Source organism: Rhipicephalus microplus, chromosome 5, assembly GCF_043290135.1.
Source record: "Rhipicephalus microplus isolate Deutch F79 chromosome 5, USDA_Rmic, whole genome shotgun sequence".
Classification (NCBI taxonomy): domain Eukaryota; kingdom Metazoa; phylum Arthropoda; class Arachnida; order Ixodida; family Ixodidae; genus Rhipicephalus; species Rhipicephalus microplus.
This window is the reverse complement of record NC_134704.1, coordinates 80,612,849-80,626,079: the sequence shown is the minus strand read 5'-3', so window position 1 is coordinate 80,626,079 and position 13,231 is coordinate 80,612,849. Positions and strand designations below refer to the sequence as shown.

At 47.8% G+C, this 13,231-nt stretch overlaps 1 long non-coding RNA gene across 1 annotated transcript; it reads right to left on the bottom strand.

The window, feature by feature from the left end:
• Positions 1-2,027: 2,027 nt before the first annotated feature.
• Positions 2,028-8,462, bottom strand: LOC142817845 (uncharacterized). The gene is made up of 2 exons (XR_012895385.1): positions 8,110-8,462; positions 2,028-7,700 (listed from the first exon to the last, which is right to left on the bottom strand). It is a non-coding gene; the product is annotated as an uncharacterized LOC142817845 (long non-coding RNA).
• Between the last annotated feature and the right edge of the window lie 4,769 nt (positions 8,463-13,231).

Here is a 13,231-nt window from a genome sequence, read left to right as displayed (position 1 = left end):
ACCATTCTGACCGACCACCACACTTTATGTTGGCTTTAGACAATCAAGAACTTGTCGGAACGCCTTGGACGCTGAATTCTACACCTCCAAGAATATGATTTTGAGATCGTATACAAGTGTGGCAGGAAGCATAGTGACGCCGACACTCTTTCTCGCTGCCCATTACCAGCGACTCTACCCGGGGTTTCCGCAATCAATTTGCACAACACGCCCTTGGAGTCCACTTCTACGGCGGTTTCCTCTCTCCCGCTTCCATGGACCAGCTGCTTTTGGACGACCCCCACGATTTTTCTCGACAGTTGGCTGACCCATACTGTCGACGTATTATAGGCTACCTCACTGGCAGTTCCCGTCCACCTAATGCAAGGCTCCGTCGCCAACTCTCGCAATTTAAGCTGAAGAACTCGGTGCCGTACCGCGAAATTTACCATCCTGACGGTCAGCGCTGGGTTCTCGTTCTACCCCGATTGCTTCGGTCCGAAGTCCTCAGAGCGCTTCATGACCATCCGACTGCTTGTCACCTTGGTTACCATAAAACCTACGATCGCCTTCGAAGTCGCTTTTATTGGCCAGGCATTTCCACTAGTGTTGCTCGGTACGTCGGGTCCTGCACTACCTGCCAATGTAGAAAACTACCAACATCTGCTCCCGCCGGTACACTACAGCCTCTTTCGTGCCCAGCCACACCATTCGAAGTTGTAGGCGTTGATCTTTACGGCCCCTCCCAGTCAGTGCTCCTGGAAGCCTTTGGATAGTTACAGCCGTTGACCATTTGACGCGCTACGCCGAGACAGCATCCGTTACTACTGGTTCAGCTTCTGAGATTGCCGATTTCATCCTCCGAGCCATTATACTGCGTCATGGTGTTCCACGTGTGTTGCTCAGTGACCGTGGAAGGGCCTTCCTTTCACAACTAGTGAACGAACTTCTTCACGCCTCCGGCACAACTCACAAGACTGCCTCTAGTTATCCTCCCCAGACTAACGGCCTCACTGAGCGATTCCACCGCACTCTTGCTGACATGATCGCCGCCTATATTCAACCAGACCTCAAAAACTGGGACGTTGTTCTACCATTCGTCACTTTCGCCTACAATACGGCCATTCAGCGGACAACCGGCTACTCGCCCTTTTACCTAGTTTATGGACACTCCCCTACTTCTTTCCTGGACGTCTCTTTCTTTACCTGCCAAGCGAATTCATCTCCATCCTCTTCAGAGGAATACGTTTCACGACTTGCACAGTGCCGCCAACGTGCTCGTAAAAACACTGAAGCCCGCCAACAAGACAGAAAGCTAGTTTATGATGAATCGCATCATGCTGTATCCTTCCAACCTGGAGACGAAGTGCTACTTTTGACGCCTGTTTGCACACCTGGTTTGTGTGACAAATTTGAACCTCAGTTTATCGGGCCGTACACAGTTCATGAAGAGACTTCACCAGTGAATTATCTCGTGACGCCACTTGTAGCCCCAGCAGATCGCCGTTATCGAACTACAGAGGTCGTTCATGTCTCCCGTATGAAGCCCTTCATGCCACGTTCTTTGTCCCCATGACTTGCCATGGCCAGGCTGGCCGCTTTCACGTGGGGTGAATTGGTGTGTGCATTTATTATACGCATCCTTTTCACCGGTACAGTATCATCATTATCGTGTGTGGCTCATGCATCCTCATCGTTGTCGCATAGCATCATCATCTTGGCTCGTTCATCGTAGTTTTCGGCAGCCGGTTCCTCGGGCCTAATAAAAGAAAATTCAAACGAAGACTTCATAATATATATATATATATATATATATATATATATATATATATATATATATGTGTGTGTGTGTGTGTGTGTGTGTCACACACTTCGGGTGAGGGCTCGCCGATCCAACATTGACGTGCGGCAGACTCGCAGGCTTCCACTTTACGCTTCGGCCTGCGATGCCTGAAAGGCCTCGAAGTGGCACATTTCAAATTTATTTGTAGGTTGGTCGACCCGTGCGGGGTTGCACTTGTGGTGATGAATGAGCCTGACCGACGCACTCATAGAGCAGACACGGAGATTTTATTACACATAAACAAGCATTTAATTAAAACAGGGGCAAAGGCAGGAGATCACAAAAATAACAAACGAGGGAAACTGATACGCGCGATGGAAAGAACAGCTATGTAACAAACTATGCTCTAAAAGAACACTACAAGAGGTACAACCAAAAGACAAACACGTGGAATATTAATAAAATAACAACAAGATGGAAATCATAAAAGACGATTACAAGGAAATAATTACACATTGATCATTGGTCGCGTTTTTGAATTTCTATGTGCGTCGCAGCGCACACAACTACACAGATTCAAAAAAAGGGCTGGTTAAAACAATTTAACAGTTTAAAAAAAGTCACAATAAAAAGTTCCATACGGACCACGCCAGCTCTTGGTGCACGTAGGGGAGTTGACGGGTGCCGCTGAAGGTCTCGCCGGCTTGGTAGACAACGAGAGTGCCCGGAATTGCAGCTGTCTCAATACGTTGCACGGGTCACTCCATGCTCGCCGCCTACGCGAGACTCGCGACACCGACGACCGCACTTGTTGCTGGCTGTACGTCAACTGCTCTTCCGATGCAGTTCAAACCTCTTCAGGGGCGTCCACGTGCTCCCATCTCATCTGAGAGTAATTTTCCTTGTTGAGACCGCCGGTTCCCCTTCCGGTCAAGGGCAGGAAAGACGAGCCGGCGCCACGCTGGGTCATTATAGTCGCCGGATGTCGCCTCCCAACACAAAAACGCCCTTCCTTGGAAGATGGGACCCGCGGATGCTCTGAAAATTGGAGTCGCTTGTGACATAGCCCCCTTCTTAAGAATATCACTTCGTAATGTTCAAGAAAATCACAAACGCTCAATGTTCGAGAGCCTGCCGTATTCCGGTTGTCCACCAATGCGTTTTCTTCTTCGCGCGCACCATTTGGCTGACGTGGACGACACCGCAGAGAACACCTGACACACTACGCTTCACGGTCACCACAAGATGGAAGTCATAGCTCGCGCACAACGTCATGGCCGCGCACATTCGGTTAGAAAATCACAAAAATACTGCACGATTTAAGAAAAAGGCACGTAGGCATTCTTTTATGCCACATAATAAAACAATACACGCTTTAAGTGGTATTGAAAAGTCACTTATTGACACGCAGCTTTCAGAAAAGATGAATGAGTAATGAATCGCCATGATCATTTGTGCACAGTTCTTGAACATGCTCCACACTAAAGCGCTTCCTTTCAAAATAATAATAGAAAGAAAAGTCTTGAATAACATAGGGCCTTGTTTGTGCACTCATGCTTACCGTGATTTACTTCAGTTGTACGACTAAGCAGTACCTTAAATTAAAAGTGCAACTAAATAAAATAACAACGTCCCTAAAACAAAGCTTTCCAAGCTGAACGGGTAATAGGTTGAAACAACACATCATCTACAAACACACAGATGACTAAAGCAAACCAAAAGATTAACTAAGCAATTAGTCCCCCCATTCATGGAAAGCTCCTAAATCGAAAAACATAAATGAACATTGTTTCAACCAACAAGTCATTTCCCTTTAAGGTCACCTTTGAGTTCCTATGTACGTAACCTTTATCCGTGCTCGAGGTGGTCGCGCTCTTGGAGGAGCCGTTCGAAGCAACCGGGGTAGACAAAAGTGTGTACGGCCGCTACACGGACGCCTGTTTCCCGTTAGTTTACACCTCGGAGGCATGCCTTCATCGACACCGCGTTCTACGGAAACGGGTCTCCGAACCATGTCGTGTCGCTCGGCCGAAAGGCGCTGCCTCGCTAGGCGCCCCGCGTTTCAAGCAGGACAATGGAGCGAAGGGGGTTGGCTCTTCCGAGCTCCACGAACAAATGCTTGCCTCACCCCTCTACCGGTCGGGCGGTTTGAAGCATGGGGACGCGCTCGCCTCGCGATTGTCACAGCGCGCAAAAGAATCTTTCGTTGCGTTGTGTCACGTTTGGGGCCTCTCATTTGCATGGATTTTCTTAGAGCCTTGGCTGCTTTCTGTAATTTTCGGCGACTTTTCCGTTTGGCACATTTCCTTGTGCACTTTTTTGGAGCATATGCTTCAATCAAATCTTGAGCATAACTACTCTGGTTGGTCTGAATTGATACACTGTGAACACAGCCGGGATAATTTCTTCTTGAATCAATGCTATCCTCACTTGAGGACAGCTAACCGGCTCCTGAACAAGGCAAATAGATTCCTCAGGGCTGCGCCGCTCGCACCTGAAAGAACTATCTACAATTGTACTGTCCAGTCCACAATGCACTACAGCCCATGGCTCTGACCCACTGTATTTACAGGGGTTCTCGCCTGCCGATCTGGTAGTACTACGGACTTCAGTGTCAGCCGCCATAGAGAAGAACATACATGGTGGCTGTGGGGAGTCACCAGCAGAGGGTTTTTCTGTACCATTCGAACCCTGCCGGCACAGCTCCTCGTCACCATTCCTCCTGCTTTCATTGGCCTCTTTTGCCACAAAAGCGCTTTCTACAGCTAACACATTAGGTTCAGGAATGAACCTACTGTCCGCCTCCCAAGTAATATCGACCTGCCCGGCCTTCGGCGGCTCTACACATTCGGGCTCTTTGCATCTTTTATGCATTACATCAAAAGCCCCAAACTCGCACCGCCTGCTTTGAATCTTCAGGCGCAGTTTCTCAACGTACTCATGGTACGACTGTGCCAACTTGTTCGGGGCCCGGACGGTCGCACTATTAAAAATTCCAGAGCCTGAGCAGGGGTCCGACTGCGTAGTGAGCGGTCCTAATTTCAAGCACTCTTTCGCTTCTTCTATTCTGAGTCTGGACCACTCTTTTTCACGTTCCATCTAGAGTTGCATATTTTGCATGTACCTAGTGCGTTCTGCATCACGCTCCTCTTTAAGTCTATTTCGTTCTTTTTCGACGAAGTTGTATAACTGCTTGCCTACAAAGCCAAAGGCTTTGCCCTGTTCAATTAGCTTCTCAAACTCCGTGTCGTCCATTGCTATAAACAGTTGTCAACCAACAAAGCAATAAAAGGACGTCTACATACTGCACGCTCAGAGTTACGTCTGTCTCCCAGACACCACCACGTGGTCGGCCAGTCCTGTCACGCGGACGCCAGATAATGTCACGCACTTCGGGTGAGGCCTCGCCGATCCAACATCGACGTGCGGCAGACTCGCAGGCTTCCACTTTACGCTTCGGCCTGCGACGCCTGAAAGGCCTCGAAGTGGCACATTTCCAATTTATTTGTAGGTTGGTCGACCCGTGCAAGGTTGCACGTGTGGTGATGAATGAGCCTGACCGACGCACTCATAGAGCAGACACGGAGATTGTATTACACACAAACAAGCATTTAATTAAAACAGGGGCAAAGGCAGGAGATCACAAAAATAACAAACGAGGGAAACTGATACGCGCGATGGAAAGAACAGCTATGTAACAAACTATGCTCTGAAAGAACACTACAAGAGGTACAACCAAAAGACAAACACGTGGAATATTAATAAAATAACAACAAGATGGAAATCATAAAAGAGGATTACAAGGAAATAATTAGATTGATCATTGGTCGCGTTTTTGAATTTCTATGTGCGTCGCAGCGCACACAACTACACAGATTCAAAAAAAGGGCTGGTTAAAACAATTTAACAGTTTAAAAAAAGTCACAATAAAAAGTTCCATACGGACCACGCCAGCTCTTGGTGCACGTAGGGGAGTTGACGGGTGCCGCTGAAGGTCTCGCCGGCTTGGTAGACAACGAGGGTGCCCGGAATTGCAGCCGTCTCAATACGTTGCACGGGTCACTCCATGCTCGCCGCCTACGCGAGACTCGCGAGACTCGCGACACCGACGACCGCACTTGTTGCTGGCTGTACGTCAACTGCTCTTCCAATGCAGTTCAAACCTCTTCAGGGGCGTCCACGTGCTCCCATCTCATCTGGGAGTAATTTTCCTTGTTGAGACGTCACCCCCGGAAGCTTTTCAGGCCTGCGCGTCACGTGACGTGACGTCGACGACGTCACATCGCGCCGGCCGGCCGGCCGCCCTTCGCTGGGTGGCTGCGCCAGCCGCGAGCGCTTGCCGCGAGCGCCCTTCACGCCTACCGACTCGGGCGAGGTTCCTTGACACCATGTCCGCACGATTTATCAAGGTATCCATTGATTGTATGGTTTAACGCGCCGACGCAACGCAGGCGATGAAGCGCGCCGTAGGGGAGGGCTCAGGATCAAGTTTTACTACCTGGGAATCTTTATTGTGTGCCGAAATCTCGTACACACGGGCGTTTTTGCTTTTCGCCTCCATCAGAAATGCGGCCACCGCAGCCGGGTATCGAAACTGCGCCCTAGTGCTCAGCAGCGCTACGCCTTAGCCACTGAGCCACCGTTGCGGGGGAACTTATCAAGGTATCAAGAAATAATGAATATCGTGAATGGAATAATGCGTATTTATTTATCACAGCCAGACGCCGTCTGTACAAATATCACAGTGCACATTGTTCTCGGTCCAGGCAGACGACAGGCAACACAAGATGTTGCCCTTAATGCTGAAAATATGCCAAAAGTACAAAACACAATATCTTGCCACATAAAACTCAGGAAACAAAACAGATTGTAACAGCAAAAACATTCCCGAGCTTTGGAACAGAAAAAGCACACTTTCATTTAAATTGTAGGTTAGAGGAAAACATACCATTCGTTTATCATAGTAGCAGTAGCAACACAAGGTATCAGGTTCAAACACTTGCCAAAAAATACAATACATAAGAACACTGGTGACTAAATTGTGGTCCACAGCATGATAAATGACAGAAAGAAAAGTAATTGTACTGCCACAGGTAGGTGCATGTTCTAGGGAAAAAATCAAACAAAAATCTAAGAAAAAACAAATCACAGTGCACAACATGTCTGTACACAGAGTGCACAAGGAAAGTGTACACAGCTTAGGTACCAAAACGGACTGTACAACTGCTACAGTGGGCACCGAGGCAGTTCGAGTTAAAAAAAAAAGAAAAAAGTACAGCACCTTTAAAAGCTAACAACTTGTAAAGAGATACAAAACTGGAAACAAGGCTCAAACAAGGGAATGTATTGCTTGAGCCAGGTGGCAATAAGTGCAGCGCTCCTCAGACAGCATCGACAGGTTGTTCAAAATTTCCAACAAGGAACTTACTTTTTGAACTGAGTCTGGTACAACAGCGCTACCAAGGTTCTTGATTGGTGAACCTTGATAGCAGGCAAAGACTTCAAGGTTTGCAAACACGGTCAATGACGCATTCAAACAAGGTTCACGATAGTCGATAATGTTCAAAAACATGGAGCACTCTTCTTTATGAATCACAGTCCACTTCGGAGACACTGACACCCCTTGCAGGCGAGCCCTTAGTTCTTCGAGGGACGAAAACCGGTCTCGTTCTTGCTCCGCTTCATATGACGCCAGCGACTCTTCTACAGCACGGGCGAGTTGGGAGGCTTCTTGTCAGCTCCTCTTGGCGTCAGGGGTTTCTCTCGTGCTCTGGTCTCGTACTGATAGGTAGGACGGACAGCCGGGAAATACCGTTGAGACAGATCCAGGACGCAACCGTGGTACTGGGAGTGCAACTTCAATAACTCTCCCAGTCCTTGGATCCGTCTACGATGTCGTCTTCTCAATGCGTGAAGCGTCGAAATGATCCGCGCACACCTGCACAAACGTTTCAAGAACGTCTGAGACGCCACTTCTCAAAAAAAAAAATGCGCTCCCGTTTGAATGACCGTGTTTACAGTCCGTGTAGCTAAAACAAAGTCTACCTACGTTTCGCAAGCATCTAAATAAAAGCGCTGCGCTAAGCGGTACAAGCAACATGAAAGGAAACACGGGAGCGTGATGTCACCGCACTCCACGAAGCGCTTCCACCGAGAGCTTGCAAGAATGGACGACACCACGGCACTGTTAGTGAACAAAGCGCAGCTGACCATCCTTGCTGCGAACGCTGCTGGCGTCAGCGCTTCGCGAGGCCCGGCGGCCACACGCTCAAGTATTTCCCATCATAGGTGATTTCTACCCGAACAAGCAACGACAAGCTAAGAACAGGAGCATCTCAAATTCTTACCTTAGTGCACGAAGTCGGCACGAAGTCCTTCCTAGGAATGGCGCGTAGCCATTGTTTGAGAGCGTCGGCGTCTTTAGGGAAGGAAAACACTTGTATCTTCTTTCCTGTTTTGTAGTTGCCGGTGCATCCGGGTACACAACACTTATTCGGCATTGTCGCATCACTCCAGCATCACGCACGGAAACGAAATTGCCGCAAAACAACGGAAAGCAACAAACGTGAAACACCGTCAACACCACGCCGCCGAACCGTCACCACCGCCGCCCGCGCTGCGCTCGCTGCCGCTGCGGCTTCCCCGAGAGTCGGCCGGCCGGAAATGACGTCAGATTGCTGGGCGCAGGCCTGAAAAGATTTTCCGGGGGTGACGGTTGAGACCGCCGGTTCCCCTTCCGGTCAGGGGCAGGGAAGACGAGCCGGCGCCACGCTGGGTCATTATGGTCGCCGGATGTCGCCTCCCAACACAAAAACGCCCTTCCTTGGAAGATGGGACCCGCGGATGCTCTGAAAATTGGAGTCGCTTGTGACAATATAATACACATGCTTCTTAGTGCGTGTGTTGGGGGGTATCATTTCGTAGAGCCACTCGGATGTCTGAAAGCTCGGCCGACCAAAATGGTGCTCACTCAAGGCTTTCTCCTGCTTAATTGCCACGCGTTATCGCGCGCTTAATAGCAAGCTCATTAAAGCATGATCGAGCGCTCTGGACACACAGTATATATATATAATACATCTCCCTCGAAACACAGCTTACAAGGAACAGGCGCCCACATAATAAAACGCATGGTATATAAACATTTGGTCGTAACTCGCTTACGATATCATACGCGGCTGGCCGACCTCGTGTGGTGCGACGCAGGCAAGAGCGTATCTGAATTGAGTGTGTCTTTCTTTGCCCAACTCGTTCCATTTGCCTTTCTTTCCGGTTGGAACGATGAATGACGCTGAAACACAGCCCGTTTTTCCGCTTGACTCGCGACGACGATGGCGAAGGTGTCGGGTGCTTAGCGCGGTGATGAATTGCGCCACAGGGATTGCCTCGCGGTCGAACGTTTTTCCCCCCGCATAATGGCATGGACGTTTTTTTCCCGAGAATTATTGTCTTGTTTTTCACCGTGAAACGCGAGGTGTAACAAGTTTGAGAGACGGAACATGATAATTGGGCTTGCCGAGCGATTTCTTTCTAACATTGAACATTGCCGCTCATATAGGGCATAAAGTACGATAAAACAAGTCTGTCCTTGTGGTTATTTTTCATTTAAAGTGCGACGAACAAGAGATGCTGGCTCGTTCAGCTGCTGAAGCTTCAACTTTTGGCATATCATTCGCAACAATAAAGGCAACTGACGGAAAAAAATAGAACACGCAGGAACACGCTGGGAGTTTGTCGTCTCGCACTAGCTAAACACCCAAGAAATTCACATGACAGTAAAGGGAAATCGGAGAACTTTTAGCTTCGCCCTTACGAGTTGAGCGCGATAGAGATATTTCGTTTTAGTGCGTAGTTCAAAGACTCAGTCTACGAAACCTTTTTCGAATTTGCTAAGCACCCACTACGTAGCCTTAAGGATGCAGTAACGAGATTGATTGATTGATATGTGGGGTTCAACGTTTCAAACCCACAATATGATTATGAAAGACGCCGTAGTGGAGGGCTCCAGAAGTTTTGACCCCCTGGTGTTCTTTTACGTGCACCCAAATGTGAGCCCACGGGCCTACATCATTTCGGCCTCCATCAGAATAGCAGCTACTGCTGCCGGGATTCGATCCCGCGACCTGCGGGTCAGCAGCCAAGTACCCTTAGCCACTAGACCACTGCGGCAGGGCGATGCAGTAACGAGTGGTATTTTCTAGTGGGTGACTGGCTCTGATCTCTGAAGTCATTATGATAGTGACTTCAAAAGTGAATGCGTTGCAAATAAACTACTCGTTCCCGACGAGCAGTGTTTTCGATACCGAAATGTGTGTAGACTTTTACTGAGGAACACTTTGTAAGAGTGGCTTCAAGTACACCAAAACGTTTGACCTATCACTAGCGAAATTGGTGACAAGGCAGGTGAGACTTTTTACGAAAAAGACATAGTCAAGTTAGCTCTACAGAAATAGGAGTGGGGATAAAATATATTTGTCGTGCATTGTACACCACGTTGCAATTCTGGATTGAACTTGCATAGCAAGTTTATTGTCGAAAAAGATTCTATTGTACTTGAATTTTCTTTCTTTTTGCTTCGCAATCTAAACGTTGGTTACTTGAAAGACAAAGCACATAAAATAGATTTTCTTATCTCACAAAGATGACGGATTTAAATGCTCCAGCTGACGTCCTGAAGTGCTAGTATTATCATAAAAGGTAGAACAATGGCATGAATCAATTGGCATATTGCTTTGCCCCCTCTACGCCTCGTTCGCGTAAAGTAGTAAATAGTGGGAAGGTTACGGGGTTGGTCTGCACCATGAACGAGTTGTTTTGCGTCCACTTTCAACCGTTTCACCTCTACGTCATATTTATGGTATGCGAAGCATTTCTTAGCAAACTTCAGCGACTTTGAGGGTATCTCTCTATCTATCTATCTATCTATCTATCTATCTATCTATCTATCTATCTATCTATCTATCTATCTATCTATCTATCTATCTATCTATCTATCTATCTATCTGTCTATATATCTATCTATCTATCTATCTATCTATCTATCTATCTATCTATCTATCTATCTATCTATCTATCTGGCTATCTGTCTGTCTGTCTGTCTGTCTGTCTGTCTATCTATCTATCTATCTTTCTATCTATCTATCTATCTATCTATCTATCTGTCTGTCTGTCTGTCTGTCTGTCTGTCTGTCTGTCTGTCTGTCTGTCTGTCTGTCTGTCTGTCTGTCTGTCTGTGTGTCTGTCTGTCTGTCTAGACGCTTAATAATATTAGCTCTCCTGGCCGCTTCGATAATGGTATCGATACAAAACTTGGTATTCCATAAGATGACTGTATGAAGAACATATTTGACTACTCATAACATGAAAATCTTGACATGAATGCCATGAATGTCTTGATTTATATTTCAGGGTCTTCCTGCTCTTGCGGTGGTTTCGTTCACATACAATGTTGCAAAATTGTTTGGTATGACATGGCTCCATGTCCAACTCAAGCAACATGCCCTAATATGAGAATCATGGCATGGGTATTATGTAACAACATGACTACATGCCACTCTTATGATGCACGCGCCGCCGTTTCGCTAGCTTCACATCTACCAAATTTGGTATTACGGAACATCAATGGATGACGAAAGTATATGACTGGTGCAAGCTTGATAATAATGGCACGCGTGCCATGTGAGAACATGACTACATGCCACGGTCATGATGCGCTCGCAGCTGTTACGCTAGCTTGACTTATACCAAACTTGGTATTACGGGACGCCAACGGATGACGAATGTATGTGACTGGTGCAAACATGATTATCATGACATGCGTGTAATGTAACAACTATACTTCATGTCACATACAAGGCACCTATACGTTCGCGTCACGCCGGTGATGCTACGCCAAGCGCCGAGCTGCCTCCCATATATGCCAGGCGCGCGCCGCGCTGCGTTGCTTTGACGCATGTGAGTTTTAATGCACCTGGCGTCCTTCCATCACGAAGAGAGGCAGACGCAGTGCAGTCTAAGTTTAGCTGGGTAATGTCATCGGCTCGAAATGCAGCATGTTGCATTTCGCGCCGCTTGACGCCGGGCCGCGCTTACGGACGCTGGTCGCGCTGGTCGCGCCGGTCGCCCCTGGCGTCAGACTATAGAGCGCTCGCGTTTTGCTAGCGTAGCGTCGCTGCGCCAAGCGTGTGCACTTGTCAACGCTACGTCGGAGTATACTGGGCCCATCATGATGTGCTCGCAGCCGTTTCGCTATCTCCACATATACCGAATTTAGTATTATGTGACGTAAATGAATGACGAAAGCATATGACTGGTCAAGCGTGATAATCATGACATGTTTGACTTGTAAGAACATGACTACATGCCACGCTCATGATGCACTCATGGCCATTTCGCTAGCTTCATATATACCAAATTTGGTATAACATGACGTGAGTAAACGACGAAGGTAAATGACATGCCCCAACATGATAATCATGATATGCGTGTCTTGTAAAGCACGACTACATGTTACGCTCATAGCGTGCTCTTGGCTATTTCACTAGTTCCACATATACCAAATTTGGTGTTACATGACGTAAATGGACGATGAATGTAAATGACAGGTGCAAACATGATATTCATGATATGAATGCCATGTAAAATATGACTACATGCTACGCCGATTGCGCACTCGCGGCCATTTTGCTAGCTCAACATATACCAAAGTTGGTATTACGTGATGTGAATAGACAACAAAAGTAAATGACACGTCCAAACATGATGGTCATGGGAGATGATTTTGGGAGATGATTTAGACTCCAACCAAACGTTTTTGAAGAAACCCGACGTTTCGAAGCCGACTTGATTCCTTCCTCAGGGGTGAATGCGGAGACTACGTAGCAGCGGCGTCTTCAAAGCACTCGCGGGGTGGATAATGACCCCCCCTTTCTCTCTCGTTCAGCCGTAGAGCGCAGTCTATGCGTATGCACTGGGGGAAGGGTTCCGAGATAACGGTTGATGTTATGGGCTGTTCTCTGTATCTGCCACGACTCGCGTAGTAACAATCTCCTCCAGTTTAGATCGCTTTCAAGGATTACTGTTGCTTCGAAATTTATCTGGTGATCCAACGTCTCAGCATGTTCGGCGACTGCGCTGCGCTTAGAAGTGTGGCAGCTTGGGCTAGTTGGTATGGCATGACGACAGTTATAGCGCGAGAACAAAACGACGACACAGAGACAAGAAGGACACGTGTCTTTCATGTCCTTCTTGTCTCTGTGTCGTCGTTTTGTTCTCGCGCGTCGCTGTTTGTAGAGCATCCGCACATTGTTGGCGTGTTGCTTCAGTCGTTCCGGTAGGTTTTTCGCCTCACTGATATACGTAGAAGGGCACTCAGCACATGGAAGTTGCTAAACGACACCGAGGCCCTGTCCATTGTTGGCCGGTCTTTTGGGCGGGGGAGGAGCCGGCCCAGCGTACACGGAGGCACGTGCG